General features: G+C 32.4%; 1 pseudogene; it reads right to left on the reverse strand.

Annotated features, from left to right (window-relative positions):
• Window positions 1-19,418: 19,418 nt before the first annotated feature.
• On the reverse strand, window positions 19,419-21,722 carry LOC124837113 (glycosyltransferase family 92 protein RCOM_0530710 pseudogene; annotated as a pseudogene).
• Window positions 21,723-26,141: the final 4,419 nt, after the last annotated feature.

Raw genomic sequence — 26,141 nt, forward strand, 5'->3', positions numbered from 1 at the left:
ACTAAGGAACACTGAATGAACACAAACATCCACAACAAACACGAAATAAAACCACAGAAGTGAGGAAAAAAAAATCAATAGTGGCAAAACTGGAACAACACATGACGGAAGTGAAAAATGAATGAAAACGTGACTTATCTCTTGGAGACTTGCATGGACGAGCTGGCTCTTGATGCCAAATGATGGAAGCAGCTTCACTCTTCAAGAATGAGCAGCTTCTCGGACCAGAGGTGGCAGCGGAATTGGAAAACGCAAATGCAGTTGGAGGCCCACGGAACGTGTTTGATGAATTGTCTGGTGCGGTTTTGGAGTGTGTAGGCAGAGGTTCTAGCTCAGACGGCCTTCCAAGGGGGAAGGAAGCTAGAGGATAAGTGTGCTAAGAAGGCACAAGTCAGTGAACTTGAAAGTGAGAACTAGCTGGACAATTCAGTAGCATTTATTTATACAATTCAAGTTACCATTACAAAAGATTTGGCTTCTCTTTTATAGATGAAGAGAAACGTTCCTAGCAAGCTACTGGACATATTAGCAATGTACATGAAGCTCTATAAGAAGTGTGCAGGAGAAGCTATACAGCTGGCCACATGTTCCATACGGTAAACATTGAAAACATGCTTTAAAAGAAAGTGGAAACGCTGGTTTGCTTGGTTGGTCGTATGTTGTATATCAGCTTTGCTTTTCCAATCTAAAAAGCACTTCCTTTCTTCCTTTCTTTACCTCCTTTGCTTCCCTTAGTTCACCAAGCTTCTTTGGTTGACTGACTATGGTTTTCCACTCTTATTAGTGACCTACAAAACAAGGTAAATGTATTTAGTTAAAGAGAACATTCTAAGACTTAGAAAGAAAAGATTAAGTCCTTTATTCAACTTCCCTTTCTTGGTCTTAGAGTAAAGTTGATACTTCTTTGGATGGGAAGTCCCTAAAGGGGTTGCCATCACCTTTGAATCCCTAAGATACATACCAAATGATGAACAAATTTTCAATCCCCGAAAACGGAGTCAAAAACTTGTTAACCCTCGGCAAGTGTAACCGAATCGTATCAAGTAATAAAAAAATGGTAAGACCAAGTATCGTTTCTCAAGAGATTCACGACACTAAACAGTTATGTGATTACTCAACTAATTAAGACTCTAAACAAAATATTTTGGGGTTTTTGAATGTAAATGCAATAAAATAAACATGAATGCAATTTGATCAATTGAGGTTAAACACAAGAAAGAATGGATGAAGTAGATGGTATTGTTGTTGGGTTTAGATTTCACCTAATTTACTCTCATGCATTTATGAATTCGTCTTTCTTTTCATTAATGTTAATGTCACTCTCTAAATTACCTTAGACCCGATGTCTCGGTGAAGAAAGTCTATCCTTAATTATGAGTTCATACAATTCCTAGCATCCCTAATAATTAATTCTGAAGCACAGAAGCTTAAAGGCAACCAATCCTCACATCCCTATGTCTAGGCAATACTGCTTTTGGGAGAATTTCCCCAGTTCTAGATTTCCCCGTATGTGTCCATATCGACAAAATCAATAATCATGACATCGAATGAGTTAAACAATGCATGCTTTGAGCAAAGAGGAAAAACCCTAATAATTAATGAAAGAAAGCATGTATCTTATAAAAGATCTTGAAGAACAAATTCAATACATGAGAGTTTAAGAAGGTTACATCTTTCCCAACAACAATAAGGTTTAGCCCTCCATCGTCATGGAAGAACTAGATGAATAATGGAATGAAAGAATGAAAAAGATAGAAAAACCCGAGAAAGAGAAGAGGAGAGCCGTCACCATCCCCAAATCTACCCCTAAGGGGTGAAAAGTGTGTTTCTGTGCTTAAGCCATCAAAAAATACTAACCCTAGGAAGACTAAAGCCTTATATAGACTTCTAAATATTACAGAAAAGTAAGCCCAAGCCCATAAGAATGCCTTATATAAACTTCTAAATATTACAGAAAATTAAGCCCAAGCCCATAAGAATGTCGTTTAGCGGTAAATATCGCTCAGCGGTAAGTACGTTTCTTCTATTTTGCCCCTCAACGGTGACTGTAGGTCTTACGAGTGCCGCTCAGCGGTAAAAGGCGCTGAGCGGTACTTGCGGCTTCTTCCTTTTATGCACTTTTTCTTCCTTTTCTAGGTTCCAACTCCTTGCTACTTCAACTTCTTCATCCAATTCATCCTAATTCCTATCAAAACAAGGAAAAACAAGCATAAAACCCATCCAACTCTCTTATTTCGAAAACATAAGCAAAAACATGATTTCAAGCTAGTTTCTAATTCATAAAAGGTGTTTTTAATATCAAAATTAAGTATAAAAATAACGGTTTTTCAACCGTTATCACCAATCCATCATTTTTATTATTCTCAACATGCAAACTCATACTCTTAGTTTTCTTCAAAGACATAAACATCCTTTTCAATAGGGAGATTAATGAAAAGTAGCATAAAATTTTTGTTGAAAACTTTTTTTGTTGCTTTTCATCTATCAAATTATGTTCATTGGTAGTTTCATGACCATTTTGCTTCCATCTAGATCTTTTACATGTTTTGCATTCCACTTTAACTTCAACCTCTTCCCAATATAATATACAATAATTAAGACAAATATATATCTTATTATAATGAAGACCAAGCTTGTTGAGAAGCTTCTTTGATTCGTAATTAAATGAAGGGATGCTTGCATGTTTAATGGCATCATGCAATAACTCAAGGATCATATTCATTGTTTTGTTATACCAACACTTTAATGTGATATAATTTCACTAAAAAAGACATTTTGAAATATTCAATGCATTCATCATAGATAGGGGTGGACAAATCAAACTGAACTGCACTGCACTATTAAAAACTATATTGAACTAAAAACTAGTTTGTCTAAACTGAACTGCACTAAAAAATATTTCAAAAAAACTGAACTGAACTATTTTTTGTTTTATCAAATTGTACTGAACTGAACTATACTAAATTGTACTACTACAATATAAACTGAACTGAACTACTAACTATACTAATTTTGAACTGAATTATACTAATTTTACCCAAGAACTGCACTAACTATACAACACTAATAACTACAACACTAACTAGTAAAATTGCATTAATAAAACTACATTAGTTCTAAAATTTGATTTTACCACTGTCTAATAACAAATTAATTTAGAAAGCTTAAAAACAATACAAACAATTACTATGCAAATATTCACTATGCAAAGCTGAAATTTAAAACTAATCTACTAACTATAAATTAGAATGAAAGCCAATGTCTGCTTTCCATCAATTACATCCTTGAGTCTTAGTTTAAGATCACTGCCACTGTCAATCAAAGGCTTGCTCTCTAACTCATCATCTTCAAATTCCATGGAATTAACATAGAAGCAGGTGTTTGAACAAGAAGGAAGACACAACTTGTCAAACATCCAACCAAGTTTTCCCATTTCAAATTTTTCCTATTATAAGTGACACACTGACTAATAATTACAGAACCTGTCATGTGATGAACCACTAAACACTGACCAAACTAAAATCCACTAAAGACAGAAGATACCAACCACTTGGTTTCATAAAAGAAGAAACATGGTATATATACTATACACAATTATAGAACATCTGAAGTATAAGCTTGGTAAAGAGGTCAAACATAAAGGAACAAAGCGGAGGTATATTTGGTAATACAATTGTTATGCATATTTGGTAATCCCAATCTTTAGAAAAAGCAGGAAACAAGAGGAAAAGTTGCTTTGAGGGAATTCTATTCTGAAAAATAATATCAAGACAATCAGATACATACATACAATCTTTAGTTTAATTCTCTTCCCATCCTACTCAATAGTGCGAATTTTCTGCACAAAGTAAAATGTAATGATCAATTGAGCAATAGTATGAAATGACAAGTTAAAAAGGTGTTATATTGTACTCACAAAATCAACTCCGATGGTGCTTATGTAGCTTTCAAGGTATGAATCATCCTGTAGCACATCATTGAAATTAACATTAAAGGTAGTAGTTTTAAAAAACAATAGTGAGCATTTGTGTATCGTTTCCAAGACAAAAGAACATGAAAAACAAAGCATTAAGGTTATATAGTCTTACGCACATGTACTTTAGATAACTAAATTGTGGCAAAGCTTCAATCATCCAAATTAATAGCAGCACTTGAAGGTCCCGCTTCATCTTGAGAGGTTATCTCTACAAAAATAAAATAAAATATTTCATAATTTTTGAACACTTAAAATATAAATTAAAAAATATATAAATTTGTCATATAATCTCACCTTGCTCAAATTTATCAAGTGCTTTAGGATCCTCATCAAAAAGTATAGAGAAAGGTGTTCCTTTTAACCAATCTTGTGTGCAAACAAGCACTTCCACTATTATAGGTGTTAGGCAACTACGATAAGGACTAACCACTCTTCCTCCTGTACTGAATGCACACTCTGATGCTACGGTAGAGATAAGAATGGCTAACACCTCTCGAGCAATGTTCGCAAGGATAGGATATCTAGTCAAGTTGACTTTCCACCAATGTAAAATATCAAGCTCAATTGACTTCATATAAGGTTCAGGATCCTCTCTCAAGTATTTATCAAGCTCTGATGTATAATCAAATCTACGTCCTCTACTCTTAGGTAGAAACTCATGCCATGAGGATCATCATCATCATCTTCTAGTTGAGATTCTTGTTGGCTACTTTGAGAACCCTCCTCAATACCTTGATATTGTTCATAAAGTGTTTTTAAAGATGACAATAATTTTGATTTCAATTCACTGGCCATACTAGATTCAAAGAGGTAGTCAATGAAGTAATTAACAAAATCCAACTTACTCCTAGGGTCAAGCACAACAACAATCAATAATAAGATATTAATTCCATTAGGTTTTCCCCAATATTTTTCATACTTGCCCTTCATCCTCATTGCCATCAATTTTATGCTCACATCACTACTATCAGAATATTGTCGAATCCTTTTACTAATTCCAAACAGCTCCTTCATATACATATGACCCATGACATATGAAAAACCAGAAATGCATAGAGTAGAGTCATAAAACATCTTTAAAAATGGTAGAATAGACCTCGCATATTCCCAATCCTCTTCTAATGGCACACCACCATTACTTTTGGCCATTTCAACACCAAATTTCTTATTTTGCATTTCTAGCACGACAAAGGCATCTTTGTACTTCAAGCTTGCCTCTAACATTAAGTAAGTTGAATTCCACCTCGTTTCAACATCAAAACAAACAATACCTTTGTAAGAAATTCCCTCTTGTTCAGCACATGCCTTGAATCTAGCAAATCTAGCGGGAGAAGATTTCACATATTTAACTACACTCCGGATTTTTGAAATTGAATCTTTGATCTTTTTTAAGCCATCCTTCACAATCAAACTTAATATATGAGCACAACAACGCATATGAACATATTCTCCCTTTAAGACAAGACAATTCCATGATAACATCCTTCTTTTGAGGTACTGAACCCCAACATCATTTGCTGTAGCATTATCTATGGTGATACTAAGGACTCACTTCAACTCCCAATTATTCAAACAAGCCTCAACATGTTTAGCAATGAGCTCCCCTAAATGTCCCGTTGTTTGAGAAAAATTCAAAATTTTCTTTTGAAGTTTCCAATCATTATCAATAAAATTAGTTGTTAAACTCATGCAATTTAGGTTTTGGATTGAAATCCATGTGTTTGTAGTTAAACAAACCCTCTCACATTGCTTTGAGAGAAATATTTTCAACTTTGTTTTTTCCTCTTCATAGAGTTCCCACATTTCACGCCTCAATGTAGTGCGGGATGGGACTTCAAATCGTGGTTGCAAGGACCATACAAAGTCACGGAAGTCCTCATTTTCCACAAATCGAAAAGGAAGCTCGGACTTCACAAACATCTTCACCAACTTCATTCGAGATGCATTTTGGTCAAATTTAGAAATATTTGGTGAAGGGCTAACACTAACTTGTGTAGTTGATGATAAAAGCTTTTGCCTTTTGAATGCTTCTCTATTAGGATTTTCTTTACATCTCGCCAAATGATTCCTTATCCCGCTTTTTCCAGCCAAATATTTAATCAAATCACCACAATAATTGCATTTGGCCTTCTTCTCAGAATAAGGTTTTTGTTTAGTAAAATGTCCCCACACATCTGATCGACCCTTACTATTCTCAGTTGATGATGAATCGATACAAGGAGGTAAATGATCCATTCCAAAAATATTTGGTGTGAGGGTTTCTACCGTTTCTGACATTCACATCACTACATTAATTAAGAGTTCAATAAAAAAAAGGCAAATTTATCTAAATGATGATGATATAGGGTCTGAAAACAAATTCAGAAATCACATCACTACATTGATGAAAGTGTTGTGATAAACTCTGAAAACAAATTCAGAAATTTCCAGGAAGGTGTCTAGAAATGAGATGGTAGAAGTAATTCCAATTCCAATGGGAAACTCTAGTTCATTGTGATGGGAACCCCACTTAATTGTGTGGTACACTCCTACATGTAGGTGCTTTGCTACAATTTTAACGAAATAATTCATTCATGTGAAATATTAACAAAGACAACACTCACTAAAAGCATAAAACTTTTGGAAATGCTAACACTGAATGCTCAACTTATATTCGCCTAAATGTGTCACTAATGGATGATACTTAAGATTTGGAAGTTGCGAGAATGATAGAAAACAACTATTATTTCATTTACTTTAATAAACTCAAATCAAGATATATGGAAACTGAAATCATTAAACACTCACTAAAAACATAAAACTTTTGGAAATGCTAACACTGAATGCTCAACTTATATTCGCCTAAATGTGTCGCTAATGGATGATACTTAAGATCTGGAAGCTGCCAGAATGATAGAAAACAACTATTATTTCATTTACTTTAATAAACTCAAATCAAGATATATGGAAACTGAAATCATTAATAATGGTCTGCCAGAACCTTTAACAAGGAGCACAATCAAATCCACTCCAGCCCATACAAACATAGTTATATCAGATATATGCAAACTAAAACACACAATAATATCATATTCATATAATTGAGAATTTAGCATTAGAACATAGTCAAAAGATTCATTATCCATCACATAGCCTTTATATCATTTAAAATAGTTGAACAATTTAAACTCTTTTCCAGAATTGCACCTACTTAAAATAGCCACAAAACATCACATTCAAATCATAAAACACCCACTAAACACTACTTTCACTTCCTATGAACCTAGAAATTTAATTTATAATTTTTTTTAATGTATGAACTAAATCCAATTTCAACTATTTAGAATAATTTTATTCAGGCTCTTAATATATTAAACTATAAAAATACTATATTTTGAAGCTAATTAAAATATTTACTAAAATGTAACCTTTTTTTCTCATCTTCATATAGAAGTTCTTTAATGTTCTTTTAAATTAGAAACAATTAAATAGAGAAAAACTGTTAATTAACCATAATTACTGTGCAATGAGAATATAAACATTGAAAAATATTAATCAACATGTTAATCATAATTATTACAATTTTAATATAAATAACATTATTTACCTTACAAAGCAAAAAAACAAAAAAAAAGGTAGAATAGTAAAGTGTAATTGTAACTGTGTTTTGACACCTGGAACATGGTTTGTGAGTTGTTATAGGCAAAGCAACATAAATAGTGGAGAAGCAAATGAAGTAAAAGTACAAAGTTTGGGTGTTATTATATTATTATTACAACCTACGATTATAGAAATGCACTACCCCATAAGTAAATTTTTCCAAGATTTAGGCCTTGTTCACTTGAGTGGATTTGAGGGAGAGTAATTGAGGGGATTTGAGAGGATTTGAAAATAAATTTTTTTGTTGTTTATTTGAGTCAATTTGGAGGTAAGTGAGAATGAATTTGGAAGTAAAGATTGTGAGAATTAGTGTAAGATTTGATTGACGTGACAGATTAAAAAAATTTACTTCCAAATCCAATCTCATTTACCTCCAAATTCATTCAAATAATCAACAAAAAAATTTATTTTCAAATGCTCTCAAATCCCCTCAATTACTCTCCCTCAAATCCACTCAAGTGAACAAGGCCTTATGCTTCTTGGTTTTTCTGGACTACAAAGCATAAAGCCACTACCCCACTCACCCACCACACATCCCTGAATCCGAGAACCACTAAACCTAGCAGCAATGGTTAAAGACATAGAGCCTTTAGCCTATGCTGCAAATGGCACCCCAAAGATTTTGATCCCAGTGCTCCTCCACCATTCAAGATTGCGAAAATAAGAGCAGCCATACCAGAACATTGCTGGGTCAAGAACCCAAAGATATAAGCCACTAAATTATGGTCTTTACTTTAGGAAATCCAAAGATATATTCCTTCTATAGAAAGCTAACACAATCACATGCTCGAAAACTTTTCTTTAGTCAATTCTAGCCCTAAACAGCACCTAGCAATCAAGCTAAATACAAGTAAGAAGATGTTTGTGAAGAATCCTGCATTCTTTGTAAAATGGAGTTATTTCGCAAATCATTTCAACACAAAAGGACTTTAGAAGTCAATATCAATAATTAGATGGTAAGAATCAACACAAGAAAAAAATACTAGGAGAGCATGGATTCCATCTGTCAAAAGTTAAACAAGACACAAATATGCCAAGGTAAAAAAATGATGAAAATCACATCGAACAATGTGACTAGGGAAAGGGAAAAACATTCGTACCTTTGGGTTGCATATTTGCTTCTCTTTCCAACGAGAAGTGTTCTCAGAACCTTCGACGATGGTGGTAGAGCCTTCAACAGTTCGACGATGGTAGAATGCGGCAAAGCCTTCGATAACGGCGAGCCTTCGACGACGGAGAGTCTTCGAAGACAGCGAGTCTTCAACGACAACGGACCTTCGAACGACAACGAACCTTCAACGACGGTGAGTCTTCAATGACAGCCTTTGACGAACGGGGACGTAACGAGAGGTCCGAGAAAATTGTGATGGAGAAAGGAAATAGGAAAACCTAATTTTTATTGAGAAATTGTGATTGAGAAAGGAATTAGGAAAACTGAAACCACAGTTAACTATACTCAAAATAAAAACAGTTCAGTATTTTTAAACTGAACTGTTAATGAGTATAATTAGTTTTTAGTAAAATTAGTTTAAGTTTTTTAAGTTTAAAAAAGTACAGATAAACTATAGTTTAAGTTTTTTTAGTTAACTGTGTCCAGTCCTAATCATAGAGTGATTGTTCCCCATCTTTAAGTAAATCAAACAATTCTCCTTCAACCTTATCTCAATGTTCAAATAATGGTGTAACTGATTCTTTATTGGTACACATGTCAGACAATCTAAATGCATAATTTATCATTATGTTAATTGGATTTTCATTTTGTGTATTTGTTATTCTATTTTCACTTATCAATATAGGCTTATGTTCCTATGATGACATCAAAATATGTAATTTTTAGAAAAATGTTTACAAAATAAGTGGTCATACACTTCGAGTTTTTTTCACTTCCTTAAAGCTAGATTTACTACATGGACATATTATCATACAAGTACATGTTGAAAGGCAAAATCTAAAATTTATTTAGTCTCACTAAATATTATGTAAATATTATGGTATATTATGTGGCAACTTGATCCAAATTTTATCCATTTTTAAAATTAAACATGTGTAATTATAGAAGAAAAAGATATAAAATGGCGCAAAAGAATTTAAATTACAAATATACAATTATATATAATCTATTTAAAATGATATGATATGTTTTATTAAACATAGCTAATTTCAAGAACAAAAGTAAGGGATAAAAGACTAAGAGATTCAAAAATTTATGAAGAAAATGTCTAAACGATCTAGATAATTTTCTAAAATTGAATTTCACCATGAAGCCAATAATTTAAGGTTCGAATCGAAATTGCATGCAAAATATTTATCAATTGGTATAGTTTAATACCTATTGAAGTTTAACTTGACAGTGTGGGGTCTTTGTAGCTTTGAAGTGTTAAAAGCAGCCAAGAAGAAACTATGAAAAGATAGCATGTTACACCCATGGCAAAAGTTTAGTATTGGAGAGAAAAAAAATTATAGTCGAGAGAGGTTGATATCATATTATAGGGTGTTGCTCTCTCCACCACGACTTTATACTTCCTCCACCTTCCCACATTATTTTAAATACAATTATATCCTTAAGTTAAAATTTTTTTTACTTTTACTCTATTTTAAATAATTTGAAACCCTAATTTTACTTTCCCAGCACCCACCCACGGAACTCTCTTCCCCTTTCCCCATTTTCGTTTCACCTTCCCACCTCCCGCACTTCCATTCCTTTTTCTTGCTAGTTTTTTTTTTGGTTTGAAAGCTTCCATTGCCGCCGTGGTGTGAAGGAGCGTCGCCGCCATGGTGTGGAGGAACATCGAGGAGCGTCCAGATCATCAACCAGCATGAGGAAGTATACATCAACGGAGGTGACATGATGTCCCCTAATAAAACAAACTCTAAAATAAAAAACGTAACCTTTAAACGGAGGTGACATCTTCAACGGATGTCAACATCCGTTTAAGGTAAAATAGATGTCGACATCCGTTTTTCCTTAAACGAATGTTGACATCCGTTTTTCCTTAAACGAATGTTGACATCCGTTGACGGATGTTGACATCCGCTGAAGGATGTTGACATCCGCTGAAGGATGTTGACATCCGCTGAAGGATGTTGACATCCGCTGAAGGATGTTGACATCCGCTGAAGGATGTTGACATCCGCTGAAGGATGTTGACATCCGCTGCTGAAGGATGTTGACATCTGCTGCTGAAGGATGTTGACATCTGTTGAAGGATGTCACCTCCGTTTACATTTTTTATTTTAGGGTTTTATTTCAAGGTTTATTCGAATACAAGGTTTTATTTCAAAGTTTATTCGAATACGAGGAAGCACGACACACACTGCACCACTCCACGCACTGCACCACGAGAGCGACACTACACCACGAGAGGGAGACTGCTTGATAATTCTTAACACCACCACCAACCTTTGCAACTTGTAGTATCTCACAACGATGAAAGAAAGAGAGGAAGAAATATAATGTTAAAATGAAAGAAAAGTATTTTACTCATGTACGGAACTAAAATAGGTTATTAGTGAAATAGGTTGTGAATGGGTAAAATTAAAAAATAATAACCTAAAAATAAAATTTTAATGAGGGACAAAATAGTAAAGGGAGGTGGAGGGAGAAAGGTGTGGTGGTGGAGGGAGCAACACCCCATATTATATTATATTATATATATATATATATATATATATATATATATATATATATATATATATATAGGCTTAATTACCTACTTAGTCCCCATGTTCGGAGGTAATTTGCTGTTTAGTACCCGGTTTTAAAAATGTGGGCATTTGATACCTATGTTTTGAAATTTGTATCAATTGAATCCTACCCACTTAACGCCGTTATAAATCTAACGTTTTTCTGACTGTGTATGTGATTTGTGGACGAGCGTTTGTGGACGAGCGACGAGGACGCTCGTCCAGCGAAGAGGACGCTCGTCCAGCGAGGCAGAAGAGGACGCTCGTCCAGCGAAGCGAACGCCCAGTCAGGCAGAAGAGGACGCTCGTCCAGCGAAGCGAACGCCCAGTCAGGCAGAAGAGGACGCTCGTCCAACGAAGCGAACGCTCGTCCATAACCGCTCGTCCACAAATCACATACACAGTCAGAAAAAACGTTAGATTTATAACGGCGTTAAGTGGGTAGGATTCAATTGATACAAATTTCAAAACATAGGTATCAAATGCCTACATTTTTAAAACCGGGTACTAAACAGCAAATTACCTCTGAACATGGGGACTAAGTAGGTAATTAAGCCTATATATATATATATATATATATATATATATATATATATGGGGTTTGTTAATTTACATAAGAAATTTTTTTAGTTGGTATATTTTAACAAAGTGTACCAAATTTTAGGTTACAAAAAAGTATCTGTTAAAAAAAATCAACTTTAAATCTAAGAGTATTTTAATAATTTTAAAATTTAATTTAAAATAAAAAAAATAAAAGGTAGCCTTGGTTATTACTTTTTATTTTAAAAAACAACTATCTTTAAAATGAATATATAATAAAAGGAAATAACATCTTGCGGACGAGAGGATAAATAACTACCTTTTATTTTTTTTATTTTAAATTAAATTTTAAAATTATTAAAATACCTTGAATTTAAAGTTAGTTTTTTTTAATAAGGATTTTTTTAACTTAAAATTTAGTATTTTACGTAAATTAGTAAACTCATATATATATATATATATATATATATATATATATATATATTATTTAAATCTATTAAAAACATAGATTTAAGTGATAACATATTTTTCTTTAGTGAACTCAACTCATAATATTTCGTATATCTAATTAAATATTGACCATATTAAGTATCTAAGAATAACAAAAATAAATGAAAAAAAGTGATGAGATAGAAAATGTTTCATGCCTCCAAAGGCTACGGGCTTTCACTCGATCTAAGATAGAAAATGAATTGAGATTCCATTTTGGTTTCATGTTATACTTCCATTTTCTGTTGTGGTAGTCACAGAAGAGAGATGAGCTTACAGTAGGAAGAGAAAGGATTCAGGAAGATGAAGAAGAAACAATTTAAATTTATTTTTTTAAAAGCATAATGTCATTTTTATCAAAATGCCAGTAAATAAATGCCACTGTAAAAATATTTTTCTTCTAGTGTCTATAGTCCTAATTATATTTACCATGTCACATTGTTTCGTGTCAATATGATTGGTTTGATTTTTGTTTTAGTATTTAATTAAAAGAGTGAAACATTTTTTTTTTATAAAAATGATTAGGATTCCAAAGCTTTGTTTTATAGTTGTGCAAGACCTAGGTGTTTTGCTTGGGATTGCAAAATCAAATATTCAAGTCCAGTTGATGACAAAATCAACCATGACTTAATTGAAAATTAAATAAAGATTTTTTCTAGGTTTAATAGCCAATTTAGTCCTCACTTTTGGTTGAAAAATCTCAATTTAGTCCCTCGTTATAAAAGTGTTTTGAATTAGTCCTAACTTTTAAAATAGTGGGTCAGATTGGTCCTTTCTGTTAAATATAAGTTAACAAAATTAATGGATGATGATGTGACACAACTTAAAGCTAACGAGGGACCAATCTAACACATCAGCTTTAAGCTGTGTCACATCATCATCCATTAATTTCGTTAACTTATATTTAACGAAAGGGACCAATCTGATCTACTATTTTAAAAGTTAGGACTAATGTAAAACACTTTTATAACGAGGGACTAAATTGAGATTTTTCAACCAAAGTGGGGACTAAATTGGCTATTAAACCTTTTTTCTAATAACAATTCAATTAAAATATCTAAATTTATCATATACTTAAAATTTAATTGAGCCACTCTTTTTTATTTATTTCAAGAAACGGATTCAATGATGTGACTTTAGTTAACTTTACTCAATTAATTAGTTTTTCCTTTAAAATTGAAGTTGTTCATTCAATATATAAAAATTAATTAAAGTTACAGTAGTTTCTTCTCAAAAAAAGTCACTGTTCTCTTTTTCTTATGAAAACACAAGTAATACAAAAAAAAAATGACCATGTTACCTGAATTGATTAAAATCAAATGACATAAACTTGGTTGAACGAATATAACTTTTTTAAAACACATAATAATTTTTTTTAACAATTCTTACTATTTTAAGTGTTAATTAAATAATTTTTACAAAAAAGTAAAATTCAATTATATATCGAGGATGCAAGTCAAGAAGATATTCATTTTATTTTTCATTTTTTTTCTACAATATCAAATATTAAAAAAGAAATTATAATTACATAAATAACAAATAACAATTGAATAAAGATTAAATATTTATATAAATCAGTTACAATCAAGGATCAAACAAAACTTAATATACCTTTTTTAACTTCTTAATAAACTAAATATTTTAGTAATTTAAATTAAAGATAAGGATGAAAATGAATATTGTAACATCCCAAAAATACAGTAATAAACTATACATTAGAAATAATTACAATTAGTAATATATCAGTTCAGTCTTATACTAATCAAGCGTACGATCTTGGCCGAACGGCCTTACATAGAGCTATAAACTTAACTGCACAAGATAAACAAGACTAGACCGAACGGTTTACAAAAGGGGTTACCGAACGGTCATTCCTACCAAAAGAAAAAGGTGACCGAACGACACCTTACACTAACTAAACTATACTACTAACCGAACGTTCTACGGTTCGGCCTTAACTTCAACTTCTACGAGATTCTCTTCCTCCAAATTTCCTTCTTCCAGCGCCTCTTCCAGTAGCGCGTCTCCTTCTGCTCACATCCACACGGATGATCATTGCAACGACAAGACGAACGTACAAGACGAGACAACACAAGGAACAACACAGGGTAAGCTTATGTAATTTAATTCAGTTACAAATCATACAATTCATACATCAACACAGAGACAAAGTTAACAAAACACTTCAAGCAAGGCCTACTACTAGACCGACCGTCCGGACTGTATGACATCTGTGTAGCTACGACGTTCGTGCACCCGATGATGTAGTAACTGGAATATTCCCATCAGCTGCCACCCGAGGTTAGTCCTATCTGTCCAAAGTACCCCTAAGGACTAGGACCTCCTACCGTCCCCACACATGACCTACTCTCCTCTACATGAGGACGAGTACTCACGGAACATCAGATGAATCGACAGCTTAGCATTACCACAGTCATACTTTACAACTATCAAATATTCACTCATGAGTCATTCCTCTCCGGAACGCTCGTTCAAATCCACAATCTTTCATTCATCTCATATACTCTTTATCTTTTATAACTCTTCACTTTAATGCCATTTTTATCCCAATTTCCAAGAACGTCAAATACCGAACGTTCAGCCCTCTTCAGAACGAGGACGAACGATAGGAATGAGACTGTGAAATCTCCCTTTCCAGAATAGAATAAGACTGAAGGGGTTACTTTCAGATTTAAAATAAATTGAGTACGGTTACACAATATGTGACGAACATTACTTACAACATGAATCAGTTAAGTGAACTGACTCTCGTGAACTAAGATTAACACTCAAAGAATACATCCGGTACGGGAAACTCTAGGTCGGAGGCAATGAAGGTAGACGTGCCAAGACGTTTAAAGAACCAAACGTAGCATAATTAATACATATATGTGTGTGTGTGTATATATATATATATATATATATATATATATATATATATATATATATATATATATATATATGTAGAGACTAAGTGTTGGTCAATGACTGAACATGGTAAAGGAGATTCTATTGAATTTGGACGAACGCTGTTTCATCCCGATTAATAAGTTAAAATGGTTACGAGCGCTCGGTGTAAGACCGAACACCAATCATTATGAGAGCGTGAGTTGAGACTATCACTAATTTGAACTTATAATAGGAACATTAATAATAATTATGATAAGACACATTTGGAGACGGTGTTGAAGAATAACTAAATATACAATTATCTGTTTACAAGATTTTCAGTTCCTCACTTAACACTCAAGTACATCTATGTTCGGCCGAACGCTCAAACATAGTACTATTACAAGAAAACGCTCGTCCTCCACTAGAACTCTTCCCAAATGAAAGAATTCAATTTCAAAAGAGTTTACAAGGAACACTGAACGGTCAAAGACCGTTCAATGTCGAACATTCAATATCATAGGAAAGTTTCTTATTTGAACTCACTTTCATTCTAATTCATTTCTCTGCGTATAACTTCATAATTTCATACTTTCCTATCATAGCACATTTCATATTATTCATACATCAACTCATAATCATTATCATATATCAAATAATCAACATCACAAAGTCATGCTTCATGCAACTCACAGAACGTCCATGCAACTCAATAAAAGCATATGAATTAAATTGAATAAGTTTCCCTTACCTCTTCTTTGAACAGACGTCCTAACAACACAACACGTTAGCCTGACTGGATTCCCTTCTACTCTTACGTTCCACAACTCTTAAACTAACCAAACAGCCAAAAATAAAAAATGGTTCAGACAACATAACAGCATGAAACCGGTACTTGGTTTGCATGTACCAAAAAACGAACGAGTGAAGACGAAGAGATTTACCAGTTTCAGAACTTGAAGCTAATCGGTTCGATTTGAAGCTTGGGACGCCGGGAGTATTCCTACGGTGCTTGAACGGTGATCGAAGCAGGAAAAAGGTAAGTTACAGTAGAGAGAAGGAAGAGTTTTCTAGAGAGAAGAAGGAGGAAAATGAAAGATCAGATTTTGGAAAGAGGGTGCATGCAGAGGAGAGTGGGCAGGGTTTTCAGAAAATCATTTTTGTTTACCCCACGTCCAAACGGACGTACGCTCTCCTGTCGACACCTGCCATCCACTAACTGATTTTCGAAACTTCGATTCTTGACACCTGGCGTTCGCGCAAAGGGTTTGGGTGCGTTTTTAATGAGTCTGAGCAGGGGTTTTTGGGTGCATTTTTAATGAGCTGACAGGAGGGGTTTGGGTGCATTTAACGAGACCTGACAAATATCGGAAGAAATTGAATATTGAGACAAATATAAATTAAAGACCGAATAAATATACATATACACAATCTCATTTTATATATCTAATTTAAAAAATCAAAGATTAAATAGGTTTTTATTTCTTTAATTTTCAATAAAAATTATATTTTTTTTTGAAACTTTTATCCAAGTCTCTAAATTTTAGAAATAGGTAAATTTAATTATTTTAATTAAATTTATTTAATGTTTGAACTGATAAGTTGATTTCACACTTATTACCCATGATAATATTTTTATGAATTTGATTTGTATATTGTAATGGAGCTATTTAGAGGACATACAGACCTACTTATGGGATTTAATCTCTTCTTGCCCAAGAACTATGAAATCTCAATGGAGGAAGCACAACCAACGCAGGTTCTTAAATTTAACACATGTTTATCACTTCATCACATCTGCAATCACATAAATTTGAACGCTGGTTGATGATATTCAATATAATTACCTTCTTACTTGGAGGTGAATTCTTAATGTGTCTCTTCAAATTAATTACAGAACTTACCTGAAATTTTGTAGATTAAAAAAGCAACAGCCACCCGTGATGCCGTAGCATATATGAGCTCAGTATGGGATAGATTAGGAGATGAGAAGAAAAAGTTTGGACAATTTATGGGCTTAATGCGTGATTACGGAAATGAAGGGTGAGATTACGTTTTATCACATACAACTTATATTCCCTTCTCTTCCCAACAAAATTCTGTTTATTGGTTTTCTTTATTGCAGAATTGATGTGGTGGGCGTTAGGGAAAAAATGAAGGAGCTATTAACAAGCACAGAAAAATTTGTGACCATTTGAGAAATGACTCTGATTCTGACTTATCAACATTTGATTTTCTGAAACATTGTTACAGATATCAATCTTCTCACCTCACTCGTCAGGGACGTGTTAACCTCACACCATATATTTTTCATTTTTTATTTTATAATGAAAAGATCCATAAAAGCACATGAAAAACCTTGCGTAACCATGAACCAAACAAAATGTGATCTTATTTGGCATCATCACACGTTTCTAGCTCAAACAAAGTGAGTCATCGTATTCTTCACCATTCTGATGATTGTGTGGTTCTTGCCGCTAATTTGCGGCTTAAATTTTTTTGTTTTCACTGAGTAAAATATAATTATACGCTATAATTGATATTACAATTTACATTACATTACCTTCTACCACATCCCTTTCAGGTGTAATGTACACTTCCATCTCAACGGTTTCAAATTCGGAGAGTGATAGAAGATATTTTAACTATTTTTTAAAAATTAAAAAATGTATTTTTAAGAATAAAATTAAATTAAAAAATAATAAATGTTAAAATATCATATATAAACTATAGGAAGCTGTAATGTTAACAATTTGGTTAGGATGTTGTTGTCTATATATTAATTGCTTTTGAAAGTTCAAATCTTGAGTAAAGGGACAGTTCTAATATTTGCTCTAATGATAAGAGATGCTACGCTGCATTAAAGTATTTCATTGTCATTTAGATCTGTATTTTTCAAACTTTTAAAAGTATTACCATTGAAATGATGAAAAATAAAATAAAGGGTAATTTTTGTTTTTCAAATTTTAATATACTTTTACCTTCTAGTATCTATACTTTAAAATATTGTCATGAGATATCCAACAACTTAAATAGAACATTAAAATATAAGTTTTTTATGCATTTGTTTAACCTTGACCAAAGAGTTAACGGTCGTTCGGTTAGAGTGCAGGATGAATTCACAATTGGTGGTCGGACATATGAGCGGAACCTACCAGGTAAAAGACAGTCGATTATTATGCTATTTTCACAAAGCGAGCGCCCTCCTCAAAGATTTTGTCGATGTCAGCATTATTCATGTACCTAGGGAGCAAAATGCGAGAGCGTATTTCCTGTCTAAATTAACTCACTCAAAGGAGAGGACACAATTATCTTCAATCATTAAGATGACAACTCGTTATTTTATCCTTGATGATCGTTTGGGTTGTCAGTAGATCGAATCATATATCTTACCATACAATTAGTATTTTATATCAAATAATATAAATATATCGAACATCAACTATATTATTTTAAAAAAATATTAATACCACTAAATAAAAGAATTACATTAATTTATTTTTAAAATTTAATAAATAGATTATATTAAAATTTAAAATAAAAACAAAGTATAATTTCACAAAAAGTTAGAGTATTCGTATACCACGACTGCTGCAATGTAAGGTTAGCACTGAGTAGCCTTTTCGTTTCCAAGGGCCAATTTGTAGGTCCCTCACAGACACGTCTTCCAAATAGACATACATCATCTGACGCTACGGAAAGACATGCTGAATATGTTTAAAATTGAAAATAAAATAAAATAATATTGATTAGCTAGTAAAAAAAATGGAATGCCATCTAGTCCATTGGTGATTAAATGGATTAACTTATTTGTTTATTTAATTATATATTTTTAAAATAAAAAAAAAATTAATTTAAATTTAAATAAATTTCACTTTAAAATAATATTAAATTTCAAAAGATAATTAAAAAAAACATTACATATAACAAATATAATCCAAAAATAAACTCTAAAAACTAATATCAATAACTTTTGTGTCTCTTATCTATTTAACAGATTAAAATTTAAATGAATAAATTTATAATATTTTATTATATTAAAATATATTTTTTTAAATTTCTATTTACAATACAATAAAAAAAATGTTAACAACATAAAATAATTAATTTTTTTTATTCAATAATAAAAGAATGAATTTTTATATTCTTTTAGAAATAAAATAAAATAAATAATATGAAATAAATATAAAAAATATGTATGTATGAAAACATCAATCCTCCTTTTTCCTTTATATATACACAACCATAGCCGTACAATTCCTACAAGGCTGCTTCATATATGAGAATATGTACAAGTCAGGTTTTATAAGCTCCGTGAGCGTATTTCATATCTATAAATTCATTTAAAAAATTCCAGTGATTCCAATAAACATGAGATTACAAAAGTACAATAGCTGAGTGTCTATGGTATAATTGAATTCCTCATCCTATACCAAACTAATCTTTTTATAGTTTTTGTATGCTGCATCCAGGAGATGGAGTTCACAAAGTGGTTATCCACTAATCTAATCTTATATTCCACGTGTCATGATCCTGTAACAATAATTAAGTAAGAAGAAAATATGTGTAGAGACTACGGAGAAGGGGTTTCCCAGGGCAAGAATCCTGTTTGGGGATGAGAAAAATTAGAGAGTAAAAAGTCCCTGAGACGAGTGTCCCAAACCTCACAAAATCTGAACCCCCAATCACCTGGTTCAATTGGTTGGGTTCCGAGTCCAGGGACTCTGTCCTTCGATCCAATGTTCACTTCCTCCTTCCAATCCACCACATACGTAGCAACCCTTCTCAAGAACTTAGCCTTAAACGTCTCCCACACTTGGTACTTATAGTGATTTATAACCGCAACAGACAGAGGAACGTTTATGGCTTCAAACCCTTCCCTCACCTCAAAATGATGCACCACATTCAGAAGACTAACATCGACCAAATCAGGCCGTACAATTGACTTGTGCCTTTCGGGAGTCCTAAGCCGGCAGGTGTACCCTACTCCCACTCCTCTGTTAGGGTGCGCCGTTAATCCTGAAGGACCGAAATTATGACACCCTGTCCTAATCTCCGCAACCGACTTCCAAGACGAGAAATTTCCCACCATTGATCTCAGACCATTCCGTCGCATATCCTTCAAGTAGAAAAACTCATCCACGTCGAAGAACCCCACCCACTTGCATTGCTCTTTCGCCCTCACCACACAATGAGAAAACCCTGCTTCTTGGCTTTTAACCCAAGGCCATGTCACTCTGCTGATATCGTAACCTTTTTCCTCAAGCTCTCTTACCACCTCATCGATCTCATCGTCACTGTTGTTGTCGTAAATGAACCACCGCTCCACGCCCAGCCACGCGTGGTACATAACCCACTCGCGCATCGCACGTGCCTGGTTCCACACCATCGTGCACGCGCACAGTTCCAACATCTTCTCCTTCACTCCGCCCGTTTTCTCACACCCGCCTATTCTCGCCACGGAGGGTATGACACCCTTGCCCCGCACGTGACTCACGCTCACGCTTATTCCTCGACCCTTCTCGGGGCTGTTCCGAATACTCTGCGGCAACGCGCACCGCACGACTTCCTGAGCCGCCGAGACCGCGTTCGTGGTTAACAAAAACGCGCCGTTTGGAAGCCCGAAGTGGCACCGGAACAAGGTCGCGTCGGAAACCCTGTGGGGACGGAGGTTTAGCCCTTTGGCGAACACCACCACGGTGTCGTTGTCGAGAAGGGCCTCGTACACTAACTTCTCCCAATTGTGAGGCGTGGCTCTCGGCGGGAGGTGGTGGTCCATGCCGCGCCATGTCAAATCGACGGCGGAGAAATTTATAGGGGGAAGCGGACAGCGCGCTATGGAGCGGAATTGATCGTAGCGGTCGGTGGAGAGAAGGGGGAGCAGAAGCGGATTGGGTGAGGCGTTGAGGAAGTAGACGCAGTGGAGTAGGTGAGAAGGGATGGTTTTGGTGTTGGAGAGCGTGAGAAGGAGGTGATCGGGGAAGAGAATACGGTGGTGGACGTGGAGGGGTGTGGGGAGGGTGAGAGTGGATGAAGGAAGGGAGGGGTGAGAGTAAAAGGAGTGGTGTGAAGAGCAGAAGAAGAAGATGAAGAGGAAGAAGGAGAAGTATAGAAAAATTGATTTTTGCGGCAGCTTGTGTTTCCTCTTACGGGGTTGTTCTGGTGATGATGAATCCATTAGGGTAGAAGATTGCTAAAGGTGTGAATTTTGTGGAGAAGAGAATGCTGCAGAAGAGAGAATAAGAGAAAAGAAGGAATACATGCATGTGTTCTCCTCCACTATTCCCTCACCATAAAACAAATTAAATTGATTCAATGAACGTCTTCTCCACTACTCTCTTTCACAGAGGAGATAATGGCTGCAAATTCCTCTTTTTGGTAAGAACTATATTTCAATATTTTCTGTTAAAATACCTTTACCTGTAATTATGATTTTTCTTTTTCAACGAATAATACTATTTTTCTTTTTAAATTTGCAAAAACTAATCTCCAATATCCACGCCATCATTATTTTATTCCCAAAATATTCTTTATTACGGGTAATATTTTAGTCATTCATTAAATCACGCAATTGTTTCCTCAAATAAAGAAGGTAATTGAAATCATTATTTGAAAATATTTTATATTTATTTGGTTCTATAGATAATAGCTGTGGTGTTGCTTTATCTTGTTTGAATTAGAATCAAAGTTTTATTTTAGATACTTATAATACGAACTTTTCATTATGTACATTATCACGTGAAAACTCAATTTTACTTTAAAAAATATAGAAAATACGTAACAAATATAGTTTAGTATATACTTAAGTTACGTCGATATACCAAAACGCTAAGTCATCTTTTAATTTGCGGCGTTACAAGTGCTTCAAATTGTTACTATAACTTCTTCAAAATTGTATTAAATGATATTCTCTAATTTTAGAATAAATATTCACTTTTATCGTACTTTTCAATAAAACAACATATATATTATTTATAATTTTTAAATAGATATTCACATTTATTATATTTTTAAGAAACGATCTACATTTTTCTTATGTTTCTGTTCTTTGTGTTACAATAAAGGATACGTTGTTCTTTCAATAAAAAAGGACATCATTTTCGTTATTTTAATTAAAAATATTTATTAGTTTAAAACTTTGTATGAAAAATAAAATTAAATAATTAAATAATTATTTATAATAAAAAAATATTTTTTATAAGTGAAATAAAACAGGTGATTAATATAAAGAATACGAGCGTATTTATTAAAAACCCTATAAGAATAAATGCTTATTTAGAAGTAATAAAAAATGTAAATATCTATTTATAATTAAAAAAATATGTTTATGTGATTTGATATAAAATAATGACAAAATTTATTTAATTGCAATTACTATTTTCTTAATATGGATCACATATCGTCTGCATATGGCCTGTGTAATTGTCTCTCTCTCTCTCTCTCTCTCTCTCTCTCTCTCTCTCTCTCTCTCTCTCTCTATATATATATATATATATATATATATATATATATATATATATATGATATATTTTATTTTTAAATATCAACATAAAAAATAAACAAAAATTGAAGAAAAAATTATACAAGATTTGATACTTGTTGCAACTTACATTTAATTATCCAAACAATCAGGGTTTGGATTTTCACTATCAAATACTTGTATTCTTCAAACACAACTTCTTAATATTGACCACTTGAGAATATTACTCAAGTAAACAATCTTAAAAATAAATTATAAAAAGTAACATGCGAAATAAGAAAGATAATTTTTTTTCTACACTTTTTCTTTATATGTCCCTCTAAACTCCTTTATAAAGATCTATAGTTTCTTTAAAAAAATTTGATTCACAATAATTATACTCTAAAAATAATATAGAAAAATTACTTTTGAAGCATTTTTTAAAGTAATTAATATTGACTGTATACTTTGAAGTTCCCAATTTACGAATTAAAAACATAGTTAGTCAATTATTAGACTTAAATCAATTATATTGTTGTAAATATTTATAATAGACTTAAATAAAATTTGACTATTTGGATACACTACATCAACATTTTAAAATAATCGATTAATATCTAAATGAATAATAAATATTTTTAAACAATCAATTATTTACAAATATTAGTAAATTTTTATTTATCAATAAATACCTACTTTAATCAATTCAAGTGCTATTTAAATCCAAATTCAGTTTTGATTCTTTGCCTAACTTGTCTTCTAACAAGTTTTAAATGAGTACTAAGAATCATTCTATTATATACTAATAAACATTAATGCATGTAGTGTGTGTGTGTATATATATATATATATATATATATATATATATATATATATATAAGCATCAAATTACAAAAAAAAAAAAACAAACTAAGAGACACCTTAGAATCCGTTAATATTTCTAAACTTTTACAAGTATCTACATCATCAAAATATATTGACTTTTCATCAATACAGAAAATATTTATATAGTGAATATGCTCATGTAGATAATTTTTTATTTAATTTTATTTATATATTGTTTACCTTTTTATATTAACTTTTATTTGTGTATAATTAATATATCCTATATCTAAAATATCATAGTTCAAGTATTCGTTTTAATTATTATTTCATTTAAAACTTTTTACCTACTTTATTTTTTTATATCTTTGTTGATTTTACTTCTTAAGATTCAAAGAATCATGTGGACTAGTCACCACATTCACCTGACAATGGGACGATTTGTTTTTTCATGAACTATATTGGTAGTGGATTCGGATTCGGATTGAACTTTTGATATTATTCTTTCTATATTATATCTTTAAACTACACTAATTTTAATATTTTAAAAATATTAACGATTTTCTTAATATATTAAAAAATATATTTTGAAGACGGTGATATTTTGATAATATTTTTTTTATAATATTTTTGTATTATGTGGTTAGCATTTATGATTATTATTATTATTTATTACTTAATTTTACATCAAATAACACATGTTAAAATGTTTAAAGAAAATATTCTCAAATGAAGATATCACGTAATAAAAACTGACATAAGTACTTGTCGAACATGATATCACTCATAGAAATTTCAAGTACACTGTCCGTACAGAATCTCAATAGTAGACTGGAAATCCTTACATGAAAATACTACGTGTGACAGTTTGATTCGAAAAATCAATTACAGTTTTGGTTTTCCCAGTCCAGGGTGATTTTTGTTTTTTGTTTTAGGTTTAATGGCTCCATTTCATGTCATTTAAAATTGGACAATTTTGAACTCCATAACTTTAACAATTTGATGTTAGTCCATGTATAACTATTATCATTCCATTCTTAAAAAGTTATTACAATAAATAATTAACTAATAACTAATTTAGAGATAACAAATAATTAATTATTATAATAACTAAATTTAACTCTATATATAAATTAAAAATTATTGATATCTAAATAGTATTTATTATTAATAAAATATTATAATTTATTTGTGAATTATAATATAAATTGGTCTCACATTAATTAATTACTAATGTTTTAACTTATTATTAGTTTCTATTGTTAATTAGAGAATCAATTAAAATCTAATAGTAGTAAGTAGATAAAAGTTTGTTATGTCATATATCAGTTTAAAGTCTAATTTACAAATCAATTATAAAGTTTAGTAATAATTTGGTCTTTGATCTTTATATTTAGACATTTAATTTATTTTGGTTCATATATTTGGTTTTGATTTAACTTGGAAGGTGATCATGAGTTTAATAAAATACTTAATTAGTAAGATGGTTTTATATTTTCTTTTGACTCAATTGAAACTCTATATTTTTTTACATGATAACTCATTATTATGAGGATTTTATTTACAAATCAAATGGTAAGGATTGATTTTTTTTGTGTGTTTTACATTGTTTATTATGAATGCTTTTAAAGAGAAACTAGATCATTTGAAAAAAAGTATTGAATCAATGATTAATCTTCTAAAGAGTATACATTACTTAGAGTTGTCAAAACGGGTAATCCGGTTCGACTCGGCTCAGCTCACCACGGGTTGGTCACTTAGTTAGCCAACCCAACTCGACTCACTTATTAACGAACTGAAAAAATTCGAACCCGGTCCGATCCACCACGGGTTGGTGGGTTAAACGGGTTGACTCACTGGCTCATTTAATTATAAGGTTTTTTTAAATAAAAAAATTACATTTTTTTTAATTCAAATCTAAATAAACATCACAGTAAAATAATGTTAAACTCCACATACAATTCAAAATAAAAAAAATATCATACAATCCAAGCATAATCCAAAAAACATGTACAAAACGCGAACAAATAAGTTTTTAATATTGATAATTTTTGTATCACTTGTTCATTTATAATATGGGTTAAATATGTTTTTAGTCCCTGAACTATCAAGCGATTTTGGTTTTAGTCCCTACTCAAAACATTGATGGCATTTAATCCTTGTAGTATTAAAACATGTAAAAATAATCCTTAAAAATGGACGGCGTTAACTTTTGGTTGATCTGGCAAACGGCAATGCCACGTCCTCAGCCAGCTTCACTGTTCTCTATCTGCCACGTTGCTTATATCGTGAAAACCCCTATGTTCATCTTCCTCCGAGAGAAATGCCTAACCCAATAAATCCTCCGAGAGGCGGCAACTGGGTGCGGCGTGAATGGCTTGGATGCACTGTAGACTGTGGGGTTTGGCATCGGAATCCGGTTGGGGCAACTGTCGCCGGGAGTGGAGTACAGGCTTCACCGGATTTGTTATGTGTCAATTTTGTGTTTTCTCTTTCACCTTCAGCAACTGGATTAATTGGTTTGCATTTTCACTGGAAAGATTAAGACTCGCGGATCCCATAAATAATAAACAATAGCTAGTAACTACTTTTCTGATACTTATTTGAGGGGAAATTTCAATGTAACCTTTAAATGTATTCTTA

This window comes from Vigna umbellata, chromosome 1 (genome assembly GCF_029865625.1).
Source record: "Vigna umbellata cultivar VRB3 chromosome 1, Vumbellata_1.0, whole genome shotgun sequence".
Lineage (NCBI taxonomy): Eukaryota > Viridiplantae > Streptophyta > Magnoliopsida > Fabales > Fabaceae > Vigna > Vigna umbellata.